The 19,448-nt window shown below is 54.0% G+C and overlaps 1 long non-coding RNA gene across 1 annotated transcript; it reads left to right on the forward strand.

The window, feature by feature from the left end:
- The first annotated feature begins 13,880 nt into the window (after positions 1-13,880).
- LOC144246593 (uncharacterized) lies at positions 13,881-16,024 on the forward strand. Its single transcript, XR_014951985.1, has 2 exons — positions 13,881-14,506; positions 15,757-16,024. It is a non-coding gene; the product is annotated as an uncharacterized LOC144246593 (long non-coding RNA).
- Positions 16,025-19,448: the final 3,424 nt, after the last annotated feature.

The following is a 19,448-nucleotide window of genomic DNA, read 5'->3' on the forward strand; positions in this document are numbered from 1 at the left end:
ATATTTTTTTGATATTTGTGTTAGGTTAGTAGTAGGGATAGCTTTACTTTTATACGTTGAAACGAGGGTCGTGCGTACTGGTGTTCATAAAGGTTTAATATTTTTATGGTTCTGATGTGTTAGGTTAATGAATTTATAACGTTTACAAGAATTTTTTTTGTTTTTATTTCAATACAGGCAGGGTTTTCTTAGTTTTAAGGATTTGTTTGGCATAGATTTTAGAGGCGTTATTGAGGGGATAGGACAGGGTGTCTCTGTTAATCTATTTGGCAATTTGGATACTGGGTAAATAAAATTAATATTTTGGTAGAATTTTGGGGTTTTGTTAGTTTAATTATTTATGAATTTGTGTGCCTGCAGCTGTAGTGTCTCTGCTGCAAGTCTCAGTATCCATTCATGTTTGTGTGCGTTAGGCAGTCCACTCGTGTACCAGCGAGTCCCCCCTGCAAGCGGCCGCAGAGCCGCTCCTTCGCTCTCCTGGGAATTCGGGGAGCGGCACACGGCTCTGCGATGAAGCCTTGATCTTTGTCACTTGGAGGTGGCACCAGGGAGCCTCAGGAGCGGCCGAGGAGTTGCTGTAAGTGGGGGAACTACTAGTGAGGGGGACCAGGGTCCACTCGAGTTTTGGGAACGCCGCCTCACCTCGCCTGCTCTTCAGCCAGGCAGACCCTGCCAGGAGGGCGTGGGCGAAGCGTGCGGCCCGAGGAGCCCGGCGTTCTCAAGAGAATAATGGTGAGCAGCAGAATTGCTGAGTTGTGGCTGCTGTGCGGCTGAGATCGTGCAGTGATGTTTGGTGTTCTCGATTGTAGCTGAGCACAGGACCACAGCCCAGTGACCATAGGACATTCCCCGCAGGCAAGGCAGCCTCCATTGCCAGGCGACGTGGATTCTCATCCCCAGATGCCAGAGAGATAAGTGGAGGGCTAAGGCCCGCAGAGGGGGTGAAAGCGGGGTGCTGGGAGGGCCTTTAGGATCAGGTTTGGGGGCAGGGATGTGCAAGAAGTGTCCCCTTAGGCCAGCTAAAGGGAAAGTGTCTGTTTTGATCACAGTGCTGAGGTGCTCAGGGCAGAGCAGTTCTGGTGTGTGTCCTGTCACTTGTCTCTGGTGCACTCTGTGTTCTTTGGGTCTCTCAGCTCTTTCTTCTCCTCAAAAGCTCTCTCTCCCTGTCCTGTGTCACGGGTGTCTGCACGTATTTGTCCCACAACTGCTCTGCCCTGCTGCATAGCCTGTAATAGCACAAGTCCTGGGGACTTGAAATTTGTCATTTGCAGGGTGTAGTTGGGCTCTAGATTGTATGGGGAGATTGACATAACATGTTTGGTGATGCTAAGTTGTCCTGCAGCCATTTGACACTAGTCCTAACTTCCTTTCAGGTGCTGACAATTCAAATATGTGGCAGAGAGCCCCAGTCCTGGGTGAGGGTGTTGCCATGATCAGGTCAGTCATGGTTTGCATTTGCAGGGGCTGCCTAAATGGTGACCGTGTTACAGCAGTGTTCTTTGCCTTTATTTTTAGGAGGTCCAGGCAGATAGCAGCAGTCAAGGCCGAGTGTGCCAGGTGAGCAGTGGACAGAAGCAGCTGTTGTTGCTCAGGTTTCAAGATTTGGTGCAATTGTAAGCATCCATTGTTGTTTGTGTGCTTTAGGGAATCCACTCAGTGTACTCATACCTCTGTCTCCAACTGGCTGATGGACCAGTTTTCATGCAGATGTGATCTTGTGGGAAGCAATACAGGACCCTGTGACAGATCCTTCCAATTTTCCATTTCAAGGTCCCCTCCTGGTAACCCACAGGAATGGGCAAGGAGTTGTGGTGAGGCAGGGAAGAGGAGTGAGGGTACCCTCAAGTTGCAGCAATGCCATGTCACCTTGTCTGCCCTTAACCTAGGTGTGCCTTGAGATGACGGTGTCAGAATCCAAGCGCGCCTGAGGTGTGTGGCCCAAGACTTCTTGGGAGACGGTGAGTAGCAGAATTGTCAGGTTCTGGCCCATGTGCTGTTAAGGTAGTGCACTGACGTTTGGTTTTCTTTCTCTTGGCAGAGCAAGAGATAACAGCCTGGTGACAACTGGAACTTCCCAGACAGGCACGAGGCCTCGATCTGCACCTGATGGGGATTTGCATCCCCAGATATGTGCAAGATAAGTGCAGGGCTACAATGCACAGAGGGGATGGAAGAGAGGTGCTGGGTTGGGACTCCCCAGGAGGGGTTTTTGAGTCAGTTTTGGAGATGGGGATGTGCAAGAAGTGTCCCCTTAGGCCAGCTAAAGGGAAAGTGTCTGTTTTGATCACAGTGCTGAGGTGCTCAGGGCAGAGCAGTTCTGGTGTGTGTCCTGTCACTTGTCTCTGGTGCACTCTGTGTTCTTTCGGTCTCTCAGCTCTTTCTTCTCCTCAAAAGCTCTCTCTCCCTGTCCTGTGTCACGGGTGTCTGCACGTATTTTTCCCACCGCTGCTCTGCCCTGCTGCATAGCCTGTAATAGCACAAGTCCTGGGGACTTGAAATTTGTCATTTGCAGGGTGTAGTTGGGCTCTAGATTGTATGGGGAGATTGACATAACATGTTTGGTGCTGTTAAGTTGTCCTGCAGCTGTTTGACACTAGTCCTAACTTCCCTTCAGATGCAGACAGTTCCGGTCAGTGGCAGAGAGCCCCAGTCCTGGGGTGAGGGTGTTGCCATGATCAGGTCAGTCATTGTTTGCATTTGCAGGGGAAGCCTAAAGGGTGACTGTGTTACAGCAGTGTTCTTTGCCTTTATTTTTAGGAGGTCCAGGCAGATAGCAGCAGTCAAGGCCGAGTGTGCCAGGTGAGCAGTGGACAGAAGCAGCTGTTGTTGCTCAGGTTTCAAGATTTGGTGCAATTGTAAGCATCCATTGTTGTTTGTGTGCTTTAGGGAATCCACTCAGAGTATGCCAAGCCCCTGTCACCAACAGCTGATGGCCTGGATTTCCGTGCTTGTGAGCCCTCTGGAAGGTGTTGCAGGACTCTGAGATGAAGCCTTGAAATTTTGTATTTCAAGATTGCATCAGAGTTGCCTTTGGCAATGGCTGAGGAGTTGTGGTGAGTCGCCGAGGTAGGGAGGGGGAGCCAAGGTCCACTCGTGTTTCAGCAATGCCGAGTCTCTTTGTCTCTTCTTAACCCAGGCAGACCCTGCGATGACGGTGGCAGCCTCTGAGCCTGGCCAAAGTGTGCGGCCCGAGCGTTCTCAGGAGAACGGTGAGTAGCAGGATTGCTGGGTTTTGTCCATTGTGCAGCTAAGATCATGCAGTGATGTTTGGTGTTCTCGATTGTAGCTGAGCACGGGACCACAGCCCGGTGACCATTGGACATTCCCCGCAGGCGAGGCAGCCTCCATTGGCACGCGACGTGGATTCTCATGCCCAGATGGCTGAGAGATTAGTGGAGGGCTCAGGCCCACAGTGGGGGTGAAAGCGGGGTGCTGGGAGGGCCTTTAGGATCAGGTTTGGGGGCAGGGATGTGCAAGAAGTGTCCCCTTAGGCCAGCTAAAGGGAAAGTGTCTGTTTTGATCACAGTGCTGAGGTGCTCAGGGCAGAGCAGTTCTGGTGTGTGTCCTGTCACTTGTCTCTGGTGCACTCTGTGTTCTTTGGGTCTCTCGGTCCTTTCTTCTCCTCAAAAGCTCTCTCTGCCTGTCCTGTGTCACGGGTGTCTGCACGTATTTGTCCCACAGCTGCTCTGCCCTGCTGCATAGCCTGTAATAGCACAAGTCCTGGGGACTTGAAATTTGTCATTTGCAGGGTGTAGTTGGGCTCTAGATTGTATGGGGAGATTGACATAACATGTTTGGTGATGCTAAGTTGTCCTGCAGCCATTTGACACTAGTCCTAACTTCCTTTCAGATGCAGACAGTTCAGGTCAGTGGCAGAGGGCCCCATTCTTGCGTGAGGATTTTCCCATGATCAGGTCAGTCATTGTTTGCATTTGCAGCGGCAGCCTGAATGGTGACCATGTTACAGCAGTGTTCTTTGCCTTTAATTTTAGGAGGTCCCGGCAGTTTGCAGCAGTCAAGGCCCTGTGTGCCAGGTGAGCAGTGGACAGAAGGAGTTGTTCTGGCTCAGGTCTCCATTTCTGGTGCAATTCTAAGCATCCACTCTTAGTTACTTTGTTTTATTTTAGGCAGTCGTCTTGCAAGATATCTCTGGTCCGGATGTCCAAGGCCAGGTGGGTGCAAGCGTAAGGTCTGGGTGGGTGTGCTTTTCAGGGCAGGGGGATGTTGTTTTCACAGAATCTCGGTGTGGGTTTTTTTGCTTTGTTTTTTTGCAGGTGCTGTCGCTGCCCTAGCTGTGTGAAGGAACAGAGGCGAGCGGGTGAGTTGGCATTTTGGCACGGTGACTCACAGGTGACTCTTATGCAGCAGCATGCTAAGTGTGTACCTTTTTGTTTTTCAGGTATCCTCCAGGCAGCCTGTGGAGTCAAATTGAGACTTCAGGTGAGCTGGGGCAGCGGTGTGTCGGAGTTTCAGGGATTCCTCTTTTCGTGGGCACTAGTTGCATTTTCTGTTTTGTCTTAGGTACCCTGAGGAGGAGCGTAGCTGAAGTTTGGAAACGGCAGCACCGAAGCGGATGTACAGAACATCTCGCCGTTCACATCCAACTGACATGGGATTCCATCCGGTTGTCTTGCAAAAGCTAAGTGCTGGGGCCAGTAGGTGGGAGATGGGGGAAAAACCTTCACTATCACAGGAGGCTATTTGATGTTAGCTTGGAGAAGAGGCCCATAGTGGGATGGGCCCCTCGGGAGCAAAGGGAGAGGGTTTCTCCTCAGCCCCCCCAGAGTCTTCGCTGGGCAGGGCAGTTCCGATCCCTCTCCGCGTTCTCGTGACGTTCGCATCGGCGGCCTTCTTTGACTCTTGACGTTGTCGTGGATCTTTTCACCATAGGAGCCCGCCTTCATGTCTGGAGCTATAGCTACAGTCACCCTGTAGTCATTTCTTCCTTCTCTAGGCCTACTGAGCTTCTTAGGCTTTCTCTTAAGTGCTTTGGCACTAACATCTTGAAAGGCGTTGCATGTCATCATCAAGTGCTACTGCCCTAGGGCTTTCTTTTCTTTGGCATCATCAGCCCATGGCTCATCTTGGGCCAGGAATCTTGGGTCCATAAGGTGAAATTGCCAGGCAGTTTCCATGTGTGTCTGTGTCACGTTGTCTGTGTCCGTGTCACGTTGTCTGTGTCTTAGGCCTTTGTTACATCTCCATGCTTTAGCAACATCATTTTGTGCCGTATCGGCCATATTTTGCTCACGTACCTTCCTGGATATCAGTTATTCTGGCATCTTTACATATTTACTTTTTGGGACCGGACGATGTACATGAGATGTTCTCATCCATCTTCATTCTCAGTTTTGGTAGCCCTTCTCTTGGACTTCCGTACGGATCTTATTAGCCCTTCATCACCTGACCACAGTAGTTCCGTAGCATCTGCCTTCTCAAAGGATATAGGGCTCAAAAATTAGTCTTCTGGAGAATTATATCAAGTCCTCACTTATCTTGTATCTCTGTCGGCTTACATTGTATGCACTTATGTTGCACCTACCTGTGTCGGCTTCTATTGTATGTGCGTATGTTGCGCCTACCTATGTTGGCTTATGTTGTTTGTGCTTATACTGTATGTACCTATGTTGTCTTATATTGTTTGTGCTTATACTGTATGTACCTACGTTGCCTTATGTTGTTTGTGCTTATACTGTATGTACCTACGTTGCCTTATGTTGTTTGTGCTTATACTGTATGCACCTACGTTGCCTTATGTTGTTTGTGCTTATACTGTATGTACCTACGTTGCCTTATGTTGTTTGTGCTTATACTGTATGCACCTACGTTGCCTTATGTTGTTTGTGCTTATACTGTATGTACCTACGTTGCCTTATGTTGTTTGTGCTTATACTGTATGTACCTACGTTGCCTTATGTTGTTTGTGCTTATACTGTATGTACCTACGTTGCCTTATGTTGTTTGTGCTTATACTGTATGTACCTACGATGGCTTATGTTGTATGCACCTCTGTTGTGGCAATTGTGATCGGAGCTGCCTTGCCCGGGCACGTAGTCACGCTCAGGTAGAGCAGTTATAAAGCTTTGCCGTTCATCTGTTCTCTATGGGGTTTGGGGTACAACACTGATGGGCCCAGAGTTGGTATAGCTCCTAGCTCTCAGATAGTCAGTCACTGACCGCCTCCCCTTGTCTCGTAGGTCCCCGGGTCCCTACAGAATTTCCTGGAATCTACCATTTGACATGGAGGTCCTGCGGTCAGAAGAAGCGTTTAAGCATATTCTTCAGTGCAGCGTTTCACGTAAGGGTGGCAGCCAGCGTGTCAGCAGAAGAATGTGTGAGAGTGTGACTGTCTGTGTCTGTCTGTGAGAGTTTGTGTGTGCTTGTGTCTGCAGCTGTGTGTGTGTGTGTGTGTGTGGAGCAGTTCCAACCTTGTGTGTATGGCCTTTGCCTTTCAGGGGGGGTTTTCATCAGGCAGGAGGATTTTTTGGGAGTCTCCGGAGCGAGTTGCCGTGAATGTGAGTTTGTGCGTAACGCGAAGGGGGCGTGCACGTCGGCGGAGCGTTTTGCGCCGTTTTTGTTCCGGGTGCGTCATAACAATAAAAGCGTTGTGGACTTTTCTGAAATGGAGACACGGTTATATTGTGTCAATATGTATTTTCCTTGTAATACATTATATTGTTCTGTCTTTGCAGGTGTTCCTGTCTTTTGATGTATTTTGCTGTATGTAAATTGGACTTGTACTTGTGTGCCTAGGTATGATGTATTCTTTGTTGTATTTGTCTCTGTACTTGCGTTTGTATACATTGTTTCCCTGTGTATTGCTGAAGTTTAAATTAAAGGAATAAAGATTAATCAGCCCTAATAATGATACCTCTTACCCTCTGCCCCGCCCACCATCCATCTCCTGTCTTTCTTTGGTGTGGTTGAGTCGTATCATTTTCACCCTTTTTCTCCCTTTGCCTCTTACTTTCCTCTTTAGTCTATTCCTCACTTTATCCTTCCATGTGTAACTCTTTGTCTCTGGCTGTGTTTTCCTTTGTTTCCATTTCTAACACATCTCTATGTTTCTCTAACCCTATTTCCTTCTCACCCTGTCTATTTTCTTCCCTTCCTCTACATGTATTTCCCCATGTCTCTTTGTCTCTTTCAATCTAGGTTTCACTATGTTTTCTTCTTTTTTTTCTCTTTGTCAGCCTTTGTCTTTCTAACACTTGCTATCATTTTCTTTGTCTCTAACCCTTTTTACTTTTCTGTCCAACTTTAATTTTTTGTGTTTCTAACTCTCTATTTCTTTCTCTCTTGAACCCTACCTTGTGTTCAGTCTCTCCATTTGTTTTCCTGTAGGTTTTCAGCTCTATTTCTTCTTTTTCTTGTCTCTCTATTTGCTTTTCTCTTTCATTTCAAGTGCTTCCTTTTCTCTTTGTCTTTCACTCTTTTTCTCTTTACCCCTCCTTTCTTTTGCCTTTCTCTTTCTAATCTGAATTTTTTGGTTTCTCTTTTTATCTCTTTTATTTTTCTTGCTCTGTTTTCTTCATACTCTTTTCTCTTCCTTTTCTTTTTCTCACTCTTTCTTCTCGCTCTCTTCTTCTCACTCTCTCCTCTTCTTCTTCTTCTCACTCTCTCTCCTCTTCTTCTCACACTCTCCTCTTCTTCTCCTCGCTCTCTCCTCTTCTTCTCACTCCTCTTCCTCCTCTCTCCTCTTCCTCTCATCTCTCCTCTTCCTCCTCTCTCCTTCTTCTCGCTCTCTCCTCTTCTTCTCACACTGTCTTCATCTCTCTCTCTCCTTCTCACTTTCTCCTCTTCCTCCTCTTTCTTCTTCCTCTGACTCTCTCCTCTTCTTCTTACTCTCTCCTCTCACTCTCCTCTTCTTCATCTCACTCTCTCCTCTTCTTCTCACACTCTCCTTTTCTTCATCTCACTCTCTCCTTCTCACTCGCTCCTCTTCCTCCTCTCTCCTCTTCTTCCTCCTCTCTCCTCTTCTTCTTCCTCTCTCCTCTTCTTCTTCTCACTCTCTCCTCTTCTTCTCACTCTCTCCTCTTCTTCTTCTTCCTCTCTCCTCTTCTTCTTCTTCCTCTCTCCTCTTCTTCTTCTCACTCCTCTTCTTCACACTCTCTCCTCTCCTCACACTCTCTCCTCACACTCTCTTCTTCATCTCTCTCTCTCCTTTTCTCCTCACTCTCTCCTCTTCCTCCTCTCTCCTCTTATTCCTCTCACTCTCTCCTCTTATTCTTCTCACCTTCTCCTCTTCTTCATCTCACTCTCTCCTTTTCTTCTCACTCTGTCCTCTTCCTCCTTTCTCCTCTTCTTCTCACTTTCTCCTCTTCTTCCTCTCTTCTTCTTCCTCTCTTCTTCCTCTCTCTTCTTCCTCACTCTCTCCACTTCTCACACTCTCTTTTTCTTCTCACTCTCTCCTTTTCGTCTCACTCTCTCCTCTTCCTCCTCTCTCCTCTTCTTCTCACTTTCTCCTCTTCCTCCTCTTTCTTCTTCCTCTGACTCTCTCCTCTTCTTCTCACACTCTCATCTCACTCTCCTCTTCTTCATCTCTCTCTTCTTCTCACACTCTCCTTTTCATCTCATTCTCTCCGTTTCTTCTCACTCGCTCCTCTTCCTCCTCTCTCCTTTTCTCACTTTCTCCTCTTCCTCCTCTCTTCTTCTTCCTCCTCTCTCCTCTTCTTGTTCTCATTCTCACCTCTTCTTCTCCCACTCTCTTCTTCATCTTTCTCCTTTTCTTCTCACTCTCTTCCTCCTCTCCTCACTTTCTCCTCTTCCTCCTCTCACTTCTTCTTCCTCTCTCCTCGTCTTCTCACTCTCCTGTCTTCTCACTCTCTCCTCTTCTCACACTCTCGTCTTCATCTCTCTCCTTTTCTCCTCACTCTCTCCTCTTCCTCCTCTCTCCTTCTCACTCTCCTCTTCTTCTCTCTCTCATCTTCCTCCTCTCTCTCTCCTTTTCTTCCTCTCACTTACTCCTCTTCCTCCTCTCTTCCTCTTGTCACTCTCTCCTCTCTTCTTCTCACACTCGCTTCATCTCTCTCTCCTTTTCTTTTCACTCTCTCCTCTTTCTCCTCTCTCCTCTTTCTCCTCTCTCCTTCTCACTCTCACCTCTTCTTCTCACTGTTCTCTTCTTCTCACACTCTTCTTCATCTCACTCTCTCCTTCTCGCTCTTTTCCTCTTCTCTCCTCTTCTTCACACTCGCTGCTCTTCCTCCTCTCTCCTATTCTTCTCACTCACTGCTCTTCCTCCTCTCTCCTCTTCCTCCTCTCTCTCCTCTTCTTCCTCTCTCTTCTTCCTCTCACTCTCTTCTCTTCCTCTCACTCTCTCCTCTTCATCTCACTCTTTCCTTTTCTTCTCACTCTCTCCTTTTCCTCCTCTCTCCTCTTCTTCTCACTCTCTCCTCTCTCTCATCTTCCTCCTCTCTCTCTCCTCTTCTTCCTCTCACTTACTCCTCTTCCTCCTCTCTCTTCCTCTTGTCACTCTCTCCTTTCCTTCTCACACTCTCTTCTTCCTCTCACGCTTTCCTCTTCTTCTTGCTCTCTTCTCTCCTTCTCACACTCTTCTTCATCTCTCTCCCTTTCTTCTCACTCCTCTTCCTCCTCTCTCCTCTTTTTCTTCTCACTCTCTCATCTTCCTCCTCTCTCTTTTTCCTTTTCTCGCTCTCTCGTCTTCCTCCTCTCTCCTTTTCTTCTTGTCTCTCCTCTTCTTATCACTCTCTCCTCTTCTTCTTCTTCTCACTCTCTCCTCCTCTTTCTCTCTTTTTTCCCCTTTCTGTACTTAGAATAAAAAAGCAGGAGTAGAAAATACCGTGCTCCGAGGAAGTAAAAAAAAAGAAAAACAACTTTAAAAATAAAAATTTCTACTCCCTGGGAGCATCAAAGTAAAAATAAAAATTTTTACTCCTTGGTAGCATCAAATTTTCCACTGCTGCGCCTGACAATATTTTTATATTTATATATATATGTATAGGGGGGGTAGGGGAGGGGTCTGTCTGGTAGCCACACCCCCACCCTGAATCCTCCCTCTACCCTAACCCCTTCCCTGACCCACCCTCCACCCCCTCCCCCACACCCTGACCCCACCCCTAACCACGCCCCCAATGCTGACCCCCCTCCCCCAATGCTGACCCCACCCTCTAACCCCCACCCCTGTCCTTACCCCCTCCCCTGGCCCCGCCCCCAGCCACACACCCTCCCCTGACCTCTATTAAGATATCCATTAGGATACGTATAAAAATCTGAAATAAAATATAATAGGAATAAATGTAAGAAATTATGAAAATATAATTTTCCATCAATATCCATTACAAATCCGAATGTGAATATAAATATGAAAAACATAAAAATAAAGCGTGTTGAACTGCAGCTTAAGAGTAAAGCTTTTTTCTTTCGGTTCCTATCGGGTCTCAGGCAGGCTTTTTGTTCCGTTCTTTCCCGCGCGGACGCTTTGGGGCGTTCGCTGCCGAGGCCGTGCCGGCGGGGACGGCGCGGTGCTGCCGCCGTGTGGGCAGAGAGCGGTACTGCAGCCCGCCGCCCGCGGCCGCCATCTTGGGAGTGGCGTGGCGCGGACTCGCTTGAAAAGTGCTGCCGCCTTGTGGACACAGGGCGGTACTGCAACCCCGCCGCCCTCTTGGGAGTGCCTTGGCGCAGACTCGCTTGAAAAGTGCTGCCGCCTTGTGGAAAAAGGGCGGTACTGCGGCCCCGCCTCTCGCAGCCGCCCTCTTGGGAGTGGCTTGGCGTGGACTCGCTTGAAAAGTGCTGCCGCCTTGTGGACACAGGGCGGTACTGCGGCCCCGCCGCCCGCAGCTGCCCTCTTAGGAGTGGCTTGGCGCGGACTCGCTTGAAAAGTGCTGCCGCCTTGTGGACAAAGGCCGGTACTGCGGCCCTGCCGCTCGCAGCCGCCCTCTTGGGAGTGGCTTGGCGTGGACTCGCTTGAAAAGTGCTGCCGCCTTGTGGACACAAGGCAGTAGTGCAGCCGCTCTGCCCGTGGCCGCACTCTTGGAAGTGGCTTGGCGCGGACTCGCTTGAAAAGTGCTGCCGCCCTGTGGAAAAAGGGCAGTACTGCAACCCCGCCGCCCTCTTGGGAGTGGCTTGGCGCGGACTCGCTTGAAAAGTGCTGCCGCCTTGTGGGCACAGGGCGGTACTGCAGCCCCCCAGCCAGCGCCCGGCAAAATCACCGAGACGGGGCGAGGGGCGGCAGCGAGCGGCGAGCGGGGCGATGTCTGTGAGTGAGGGGAGGGCTGGAGGCGGCTCCGCGGCGGCGCCGGATTAGGATGGCAGCGGCGAGGGAGGCTTTCTGTCCCGTTCCGGCCGCCGTCCGTACCGGAACGCTTTGTGCCTTTCTGTCCCTCGCCGGCCGCCGTCCCCCACGTGTCGGGAGCCCGGCGCCGCCGTGATGGCGGCGGGCGGTGGGACCGGGCTCGGGCGGCTCTGGAGGCGCTGCTGGAGGTGGGATTCGGGGCCCGGCGCGCTGAGGGCGGCGGCACCGGGGGGACAGCGGGGGAGGGCGGGCGGGAGCAGCCGGAGGGGACCCGGCACCGGGAATGGGATTGGGGGGGGGCGGGACACACGGACAGGCCCCGGAGCCCCCGGGACCCCCAAAACGCCACCGAGACCCCCAAAAAACCCCCCGGGACCCCTCAGAACCCTCTGGGACCCCCCAAAAATAACCGGGAGCCCCCCGGTCCCGCAGGGCGAAGGCGCTGGCGCTGACCGGGAACCGGGGAGTGGAGCCGGCCATGGACTGGTGAGGGGGGACCCCAAGAACACTCCCGGCACCCCCAAAAATACCCGGCGGGATCCCCCAAAAACAGCCCCGGGACCGCCAAAAACAGCCTCGGGAACCCAAAAATTCCCTTCAGGACCCCAACCCCCCCCCAGGACCCCCAAAATTCCTCCCAAAAACCCCTTGAAACCTCCAAACTTCTCCCCAGGACTCCAAAGCCCTCCCTGGGACGCCCAAAATTCTCTTTGGGACCCCAAAACTCCCCCTGGGACCTCCAAATTTCCCTTTAGGACCCCTGAAATTCCTCCTGGGACCCCCAAAACCCCCTGAGACCCCAAAAGTCCTCCTGGGATGCCCCAAAGACCTTCCAGAACCCCCCAGAACCCCCTCCAATTTTGGGTCCCCCCCCCGATTCGGGGTTCCCCCCGGTTTTTGGGTCCCCAGGCTGGTGGCTCATGAGGACGACCCCGACTCGGACCCCGAACTCCCCCCGGGTTTGGGGGCGCCGCCCGCGGGCCTGGGGGGGCCCCGGCAGCCGCCGGCCCCCGAGGACGAGACCCAGAAGTGAATTTTGGGGGTCGGGGGGGAATTTGGGGGTTGGGGAGGAAAATTTGGGGTATGAGGAGCTCAGGGATATTTTGGGGTTCAGAGTGGTTAATTTGGGGTTTCAGGGTGTTTATGGGCAGGGTTTTCGGGTATTCTCGGGAGGGCTTTGGGGTATTCTTTGGTGGATTTTTTGGGGTATTTTTGGGAGGGTTTTGGGCTGGTTTTGGGGCATTTTATGGTGAGTTTTTTGGATATTTTTAGGAGGGTTTGGGTAGTTTTGGGTGGGTTTTTTGGGGGCATTTAGGACGATTTTGGGGTATTTTTGGGTGGGTTTTGGGCTGAAGGCGGCTCAGCGGCGGCGCTGGAGAAGGATGGCAGCGGCGAGGGGGGCCCGGCGGGGCCCTGCCTTTGCCAGCCCCTCCTGCCGCCCTCCTTGGAATGGTTTGGGGCAGTATGGGGTTATTGAGGTAGGAGTAATTATTTTGTTGTTGTTGATTTAATGTGGGGTTTTTTTGTTTGTTTGTTTGTTGTTGTCGTTTGATGTATTTGGTTTGTAGAGCAGGAACTGTAGACAGAATCCTGCAGAAGTAATATGGAATTTGTCCTCCCAAAACCCGCCCGGCTTCCAACCACTTTCAGCACGTGGTCTTCCTTAGCAGCACATGGTTCCCCCACACTTGGGAGCCGGTGCACTCTACTTTTCTCTCCTCCTTTGCTGACAGATCCTGCTGAGGCTGAGGACAAAGCCCTACCCCTACACGGACAAGGCAGCAGACCTGGTTCGGGAAGCCAGCGTGCTCCAGGCTGCTCCAGGACTCTGATCAAACATCAGCATCCCCGTCTCTCACGTTGATGGTACGTGGTAACCCCTTAAGAACAGAATTCCACCTTTTCTAACCCTAAGCAGCAAACTGGGGACGGATAACTCTAGAAATCCTGTCATGTAAGGACCTCCAGGATTCAGCCCTCCATGTGTCCTTGGTATCAGAGGTTGGAATTGCAGAGTTGCCACTTTACCCCCAGACGTAATTTTTGATGTGGTTGTGCCACTTTAACAGTATTTGAAATCTCTCTTCGTGTTCTTGCAGCAGCATTTTCGAAGCACAATGGAAATCTAGCCCTTCTGCCGGGAGCGGTTCACAGATTCGTGGAATCCCAGAAGGGTTTGGATGGGAAGGCACCTTTTTTTAAAGCTCGTCCCGTTCCAGCCCCTGCCATGGGCAGGGACACCTTCCACCATGCCAGGGTGCTCTAAGCCCTGTCCAGCCTGGCCTTGGACACTTCCAGGGATCCGGGGGCAGCCACAGCTTCTGTGTGCAACCTGTGCTGAGGTGCCCTGAGGAAATGTGTGAGCCGGAGGGAGCCGGGGCCGGGCGGAGGGAGCCGAGCTGTGGGAGTGGGCGAATGGAGGCGGGAGCGGGCGGGACTAGGCGAGCGTGGGCGAAAGCGGCCGAAAGGGGCCGAGGAGGCGAGCAAAGCCGAGCTTTGCCGAGTTCAGCCGAGGCGAGCCGAGCTTTGCCGAAGAGGCGAATGGAGGCGAATGCGGCCGGAAATAGCCGAGCGTGGCCGAAAGTAGCCGAAGCTGGCCGAGGAGGCGAGTCCAGCCGAACGGAGCCGAGCTCTGCCGAGCGCAGCAGCCCGGGCGGGGCTGAGCCGGGGCGGAGCCGGGGCGCCGGGAGGATCCCCTCCTGTCCCTCTCTCTCCCGCTCCATGCTCCTGCCCGTGTTCAGTTACCTCTCTTTCCCCCGTTTCCGTGTCCCCCCCAAACCCGGCTCCTTCCTGTCCTGTCCTGTCCCTGCCCCGCTGCTCCGTTCCATTCCCCCTCTCGGTGGTGTGAGATGAGATTTGAGCCCTTTCTGACACCCACGCGTGCTCTTTGTGTTGTCAAATCCCGCGTGTGAGCCAGAAGCTCTCCCTGCCTATTTTGCAGGTGGATGTGCCATTCAAAGCCCTGGAGGCAGGGCTGAGCACCGGCGAGCCGCGCGTGGCTGCTCTGCACAGGGGGCGTGGCAGGAAACACTCGCTGAGTGCCGGAGGAGCGAACGGGAGCCTTGGCCCTGCCATCCTCTGGGATCTGCGGGGACACTGCAAGCACTGGCAAAGAGCCGAGAGCCATGGGAGCAGCGCTGAGCGAGGCTGTGTCCCAGCCAAGGAGTTCCTCCTGTGTCCCTTAAGAGGATACCCCAGGGCTGGTTTTCTGCATCAAGACTTCTGATCAGACCATCTGTAGACCTCTGGCTTAATGTAAATATTTATTTATATGTTTGTCTCTGACAGCAAAGCACGTATCTCCTGACTTCCCTGCTATTCAGTATCTGCTGAACTGGCTGTGCATTTTTCCTAAGCTAAGGAAAACCCTCCCTCTGATTCTGTAATTTCCAAAGGAGCAGCATTGAGTCACTTATGTTTTTCTTGTCTCCATAACTTTAGCTTGACTCGTGCTCAAGGACAGGAATGACTCGAGAACTGTATGTGGTGAATTGTTAGTTTGGCAGGGGTTTTTGCAAATTCAGGGCTAAAATGTGATGTAAGAAAAGGCTTTTATTGCAGCAGTTAGATTTTTGCAGCATGGCAGATTTTCAAGCCTCTAAGTAAATCACTTCATTCAGATTTAAACTCTCTTGAAATATGCTTGATATGTTTTGGGGTTTTTTTCATTGTTATGCTACTTTTCGTTTTGGTTTGATTTGGCTTTCTTTTTTGCCTGGCGTGGGAAAATTTTACAGCTCTCACTTTTTTCTTCTCCAGTTGAGTATAGTGTTACCTTCTTAATTCAAAAACCATTTGCTGTATGGAAAAAGCACCTTGCCTTTGTGAAGGGCCAGGTGGGAACTGTTTTAATGGCCAGTGGCACAGCCCTGTAGCACACAATTCCCAGGAAGTGGGGAGCCCTCTGCCAGGCAGAGCCACCTGGCCAGGTTCCTGCGGGTGCTGCTGCTGTACCCGGCTGATGAGGTGAGAAGCAGCTTGGCTTTATTGCCAAAATAAAACTCACCCGTTTTCCTATGAATCCCAGCAAAGTGGTCCCAAAGGCTCTGTCACTCAGTCTCTGCTTCCATTGGTGTGGAGAGGCTGGATCCCAGTTATCACCCCAGCAGTGCCCCTGCCTCCCTTTTCCCCACTTTTCTGTTCCAGTCGTGCGAAATATTCAGGCTTTGTTTTCTTCCCCCTGCGGTTCACTGCAGATCCCAGAAAACCCACAGGAGGGAAGATCATTCCTTGTGCTTCCACCTCCAGGTGAGAGAGGAGATGGTCACATCCTAGGAGCCTGATTTTGGAATGTTTTCTGGAATTGGCCCAGTGGCTTTTACTTCTGGGGTTCCTGGAGTCTGTCCGTGGCAGGTCCAGCCCGTGCTTCAACTGAGAGCCCTCAGTCCGCAGGGAAATGAACCTTTGGGGAAGTTCTTACAGCTCTGCTTAGTGCTTTATGAATGGTGATGATTTTCTGGAAGTAGGCTGTCCATTCTGACCCTTTTTCTTCCCTCTCCCTGCAGACTGTACCTGCTGAGAGGCTGAGGTGAGACCAGGATCTGTAAAATCCCTGACTCTCCGTGTTTTCCCGAGGCTGAAGCCGTGTTTGCTGTCAGTGACGACAGGGTGGGAGATGCTAAACACTGAAAACTTTGGGGTTTTTCCCCTGAACTCCCCAAGACTCTCTGCAGCTGTGCCCTGTCTATCTCTTGAAAGAGTTTCTGGATTTACAAAGGTTTTTACATTCTGCAATATTTATCTATAACTCGATTAAAAAGAATCCTACTGTATCAATGTGGTGTTGATTACTTTGTTTGAGTCGGTTAATTAAAGCGAATTGTTGGTAAGGGGTTTGAGCATCCCTTAGTTGGAGCTGGCAGCTCTTATTTAATTTCTCTTCATTCCTTTAATTTCTTTCAATTATTTCTTAAGCCATTACTGCAATTAGGATGCACGGTAAGGACAAGAGCATTTCTGCCCTGCTGGATTGGGAAATCCGAGCCCAATTCCTTGGAGAGATTGAGGGGATGGGGATCTGTGCCTCAAGCTGGGTTTTGACAGTGGGAATTTGGTGAGGAAGGAAGAGGAGAGATCCCACGGAAAGTGGCTGAGGCCAGTTCCGCTGGCTTTGGGTGCTCCTACCCCCGAGAAAATCATCCTGGCTGAAGGGAGCTGGAAGAAGCCAGGGGGCTGCGCCGGGGGCTGTGCAGGGACCCCAAACCCTGGTCAGGGGCGCTGGGCAGTGCCAGCTGCAGAGGAACGCTGCAGAGGGGCTGCGCTGGAGCCCCTCAGCTTCCATGCAGAGATGCTGGCACTGCGGGGCTTTCGGGACACTGCCGAGAGGCTCCGCTGCCAGAGCCGGGGAGTTCTCCCGTTCTTTTCTGTCGTGCTGGGCACCTGGCAAGTCCTTCGAGCCCCGCAGGCTGCCAGTGCCAGCGGAGCAGCTGGAATCACAGACGGTCACACAGAAACCGGGCTGGGAGAGCAAATGAGCTCTTCCATGTTGTTTTTCACAACGCGTTTTGGATTTATACCAGAATCTCTTCTCTCCCCTCAGACCCCGTACCCCTGACTTTTGAGTTTTCTCACAGAAATGTCTCGGCCTGCACCGGGAAAAAGAAAATTCCCTGGCACGGCGGGGAGCGGCGGGGTTTGGGGGTGCTGGGGCGGCACGGGGGTCCCCGCGCCCCGGCCGGTCTCGGTCAGCCCCGGGAAATCGCCGCCGCCGCCGGCTCGGCCCCGGCGCCGCCCCGGTGCTCCGGCCCGAGAGAGACCCCGACCCGCCCGCCGGGGCAGAGGCGGCACCGCCGGGAGCCGAAGCGGCAGCCCCGGGCCCATCCCGGCGGGCCGGGAGCGATGGCCCCGCCTCCATCCCGGGCGGGCCGGAGCCTCAGGGGCGGGGCCGGCGCTGGCTCAGGTGCGCGGGACCGCGGGGCACCTGCGTGGGGTGGGGCCGAGCTTATTTAAGTGCCGGGAATCGCTGCAGCCGCCATTTGCTCACTCGGAGCGCAGTGAGGGTGGTGGGTTCTGTGCGGGCTCCGCAGCTTCGCCCTTCTCTCCTTCCCCCCCTTTACTCTTCCTTCCTCCTGCTCCCATTCCCCTTCTTTTCCTGCCTTTCCCCCGTTTTCCTCTCCTCCCCAAAGCCGACTGCTTTCGCTCCCCTTTTGTGCCCCCTTCTACTCTTCCTTCCTTCTGCTCCTATTCCCCTTCTTTGTCTTCCTCCTTTTCCTTCTCGTCCCATTTCGGCCTCCCCTCCCGTCCCACCATCTACCCTTCCTTCCTTCTCTCCATATTTCTGTTTTTTCTCCCCTAAACCCACTCTCCCTCCTCCCCCAAATGCGACCCCCCCACTCGTCCCTCACCTGTCCCTGCCCCGCTGCTCCGTTCCATTCCCTCTCTCTTCCCTCCTCTGTCCCGTCCCTCTTTCCCCCTGCCGGTCTTTCCCTTCCCCGCCCGCTTTCCTCGCAGCCCGACCTCCCTCCCCACCTTCCCGCATGCTCCGCTCTGCTCCCCTGTTCTCGTTCCCCATTCCCCTTTTCCTTCTTTCCTCGCAGCCGCGGGGCTCGGGGCGCCGCAGAATAAAGCCCAGAGGGCCGGAGCCGGCGCCCCCCGCCCTCGCTGGGGTCCCCACACGGGGCCGGAGCCGCTCTGCGGGTCCCCCCATTGCAGTCTAATACACGGCCCGACACTGCCGGGGTGCGGCTTTCCCGACATCACACTGGGGGTCGGGCTGGGGGTCGGGAGGGGGTCCTGGGGGGAGGAGGGTGGGGGGGTTAGGAAGGGCCCCCTCCGGAGGAGGGGGTCCCGGGGGGGGGGGGGGGGCCAGGGTGGGCCCCCTCCGGAGGAGGGGGTCCGGGGGAGGGGGGCGGGGTGGAGGGGGGGCCTTCCCCCCTCCAGCCCCGCCCCCTCTCCGGGACCCCCTTCTCCGGACCGGGACCCGGGGGGAGGAGTGGGGTGGGAGGGGGGGTGGGGGGGGGTGGGGTGGGAGGGGGGGTGGGGCGGGGGGGGTGGGAGGGGGGGTGGGGTGGGGGGGGCGGGGGGGGGGGTGTAGCAGAGGGGGTCACGTCACTCTGCGCCGTGAACAGAAATAAAAAAACACACGACCGGCGGTCCCCTCCAGCGCCCCACCCCCCCCCCCCACCGCCCCCCACCCCACCCACCCCCCCCACCGCCCCCCACCCCACCCACCCCCCCCGCACCCCCCCTCCCACCCCCCACCCCCCCCCACTCCTCCCCCCGGGTCCCGGTCCGGAGAAGGGGGTCCCGGAGAGGGGGCGGGGCTGGAGGGGGGAAGGCCCCCCTCCACCCCGCCCCCCTCCCCCGGACCCCCTCCTCCGGAGGGGGCCCACCCTGGCCCCCCCCCCCCCCGGGACCCCCTCCTCCGGAGGGGGCCCTTCCTAACCCCCCCACCCTCCTCCCCCCAGGACCCCCTCCCGACCCCCAGCCCGACCCCCAGTGTGATGTCGGGAAAGCCGCACCCCGGCAGTGTCGGGCCGTGTATTAGACTGCAATGGGGGGACCCGCAGAGCGGCTCCGGCCCCGTGTGGGGACCCCAGCGAGGGCGGGGGGCGCCGGCTCCGGCCCTCTGGGCTTTATTCTGCGGCGCCCCGAGCCCCGCGGCTGCGAGGAAAGAAGGAAAAGGGGAATGGGGAACGAGAACAGGGGAGCAGAGCGGCAGTCGAGGGGAAGGGGACGAGGACAGGGGGCCGGTGGGGAGAGGTCGGGGTGTGCAGGGCAGCTGGGGAGGGGCCTGGGGGGAGAGCCGGGTGAAGGAAAAGAAATATTGAAGGCAGCTTTGGGGAAGGAGGCGGAATGTGTGGAGGGGGAAAGGCATCACGGAAAGGCGGCAGGAGGAACCGGGAGCGCGTGGGGGGGAGCAGGGGGAGGGGGCACGGGGGAGCCCGGCTGGGGAGGGAAGGAACAGGGACACGATGGAGGGACAGGATAGTGTAGGGGTGAGTAGGGGAATAGAGAGGGAGGACAAGGAAAGGGGTGTAGGGGGGCCCGCCCGGGAGGGAGGGAGGGGAGGGCTAGGGGGGAGAGGGAGGGGGGGGGGTTTGGGGGGGGGGAGGGTGTAGGGGGTGGGGGAGGGGAGGAAAGGAGGGTAGATAGGAGAGGTACAGAGAAAAAGAAATACAAAAGAAAAGAAACGCGCAAGAAAAGCAAAAGAAACAGAGATATGGAGCCCGACCGGTCGTAACCTCCCGCTCCGAGC

Source organism: Lonchura striata, chromosome 1A, assembly GCF_050655825.1.
Source record: "Lonchura striata isolate lonStrDom1 chromosome 1A, ASM5065582v1, whole genome shotgun sequence".
NCBI classification, from domain to species: Eukaryota; Metazoa; Chordata; class Aves; order Passeriformes; family Estrildidae; genus Lonchura; species Lonchura striata.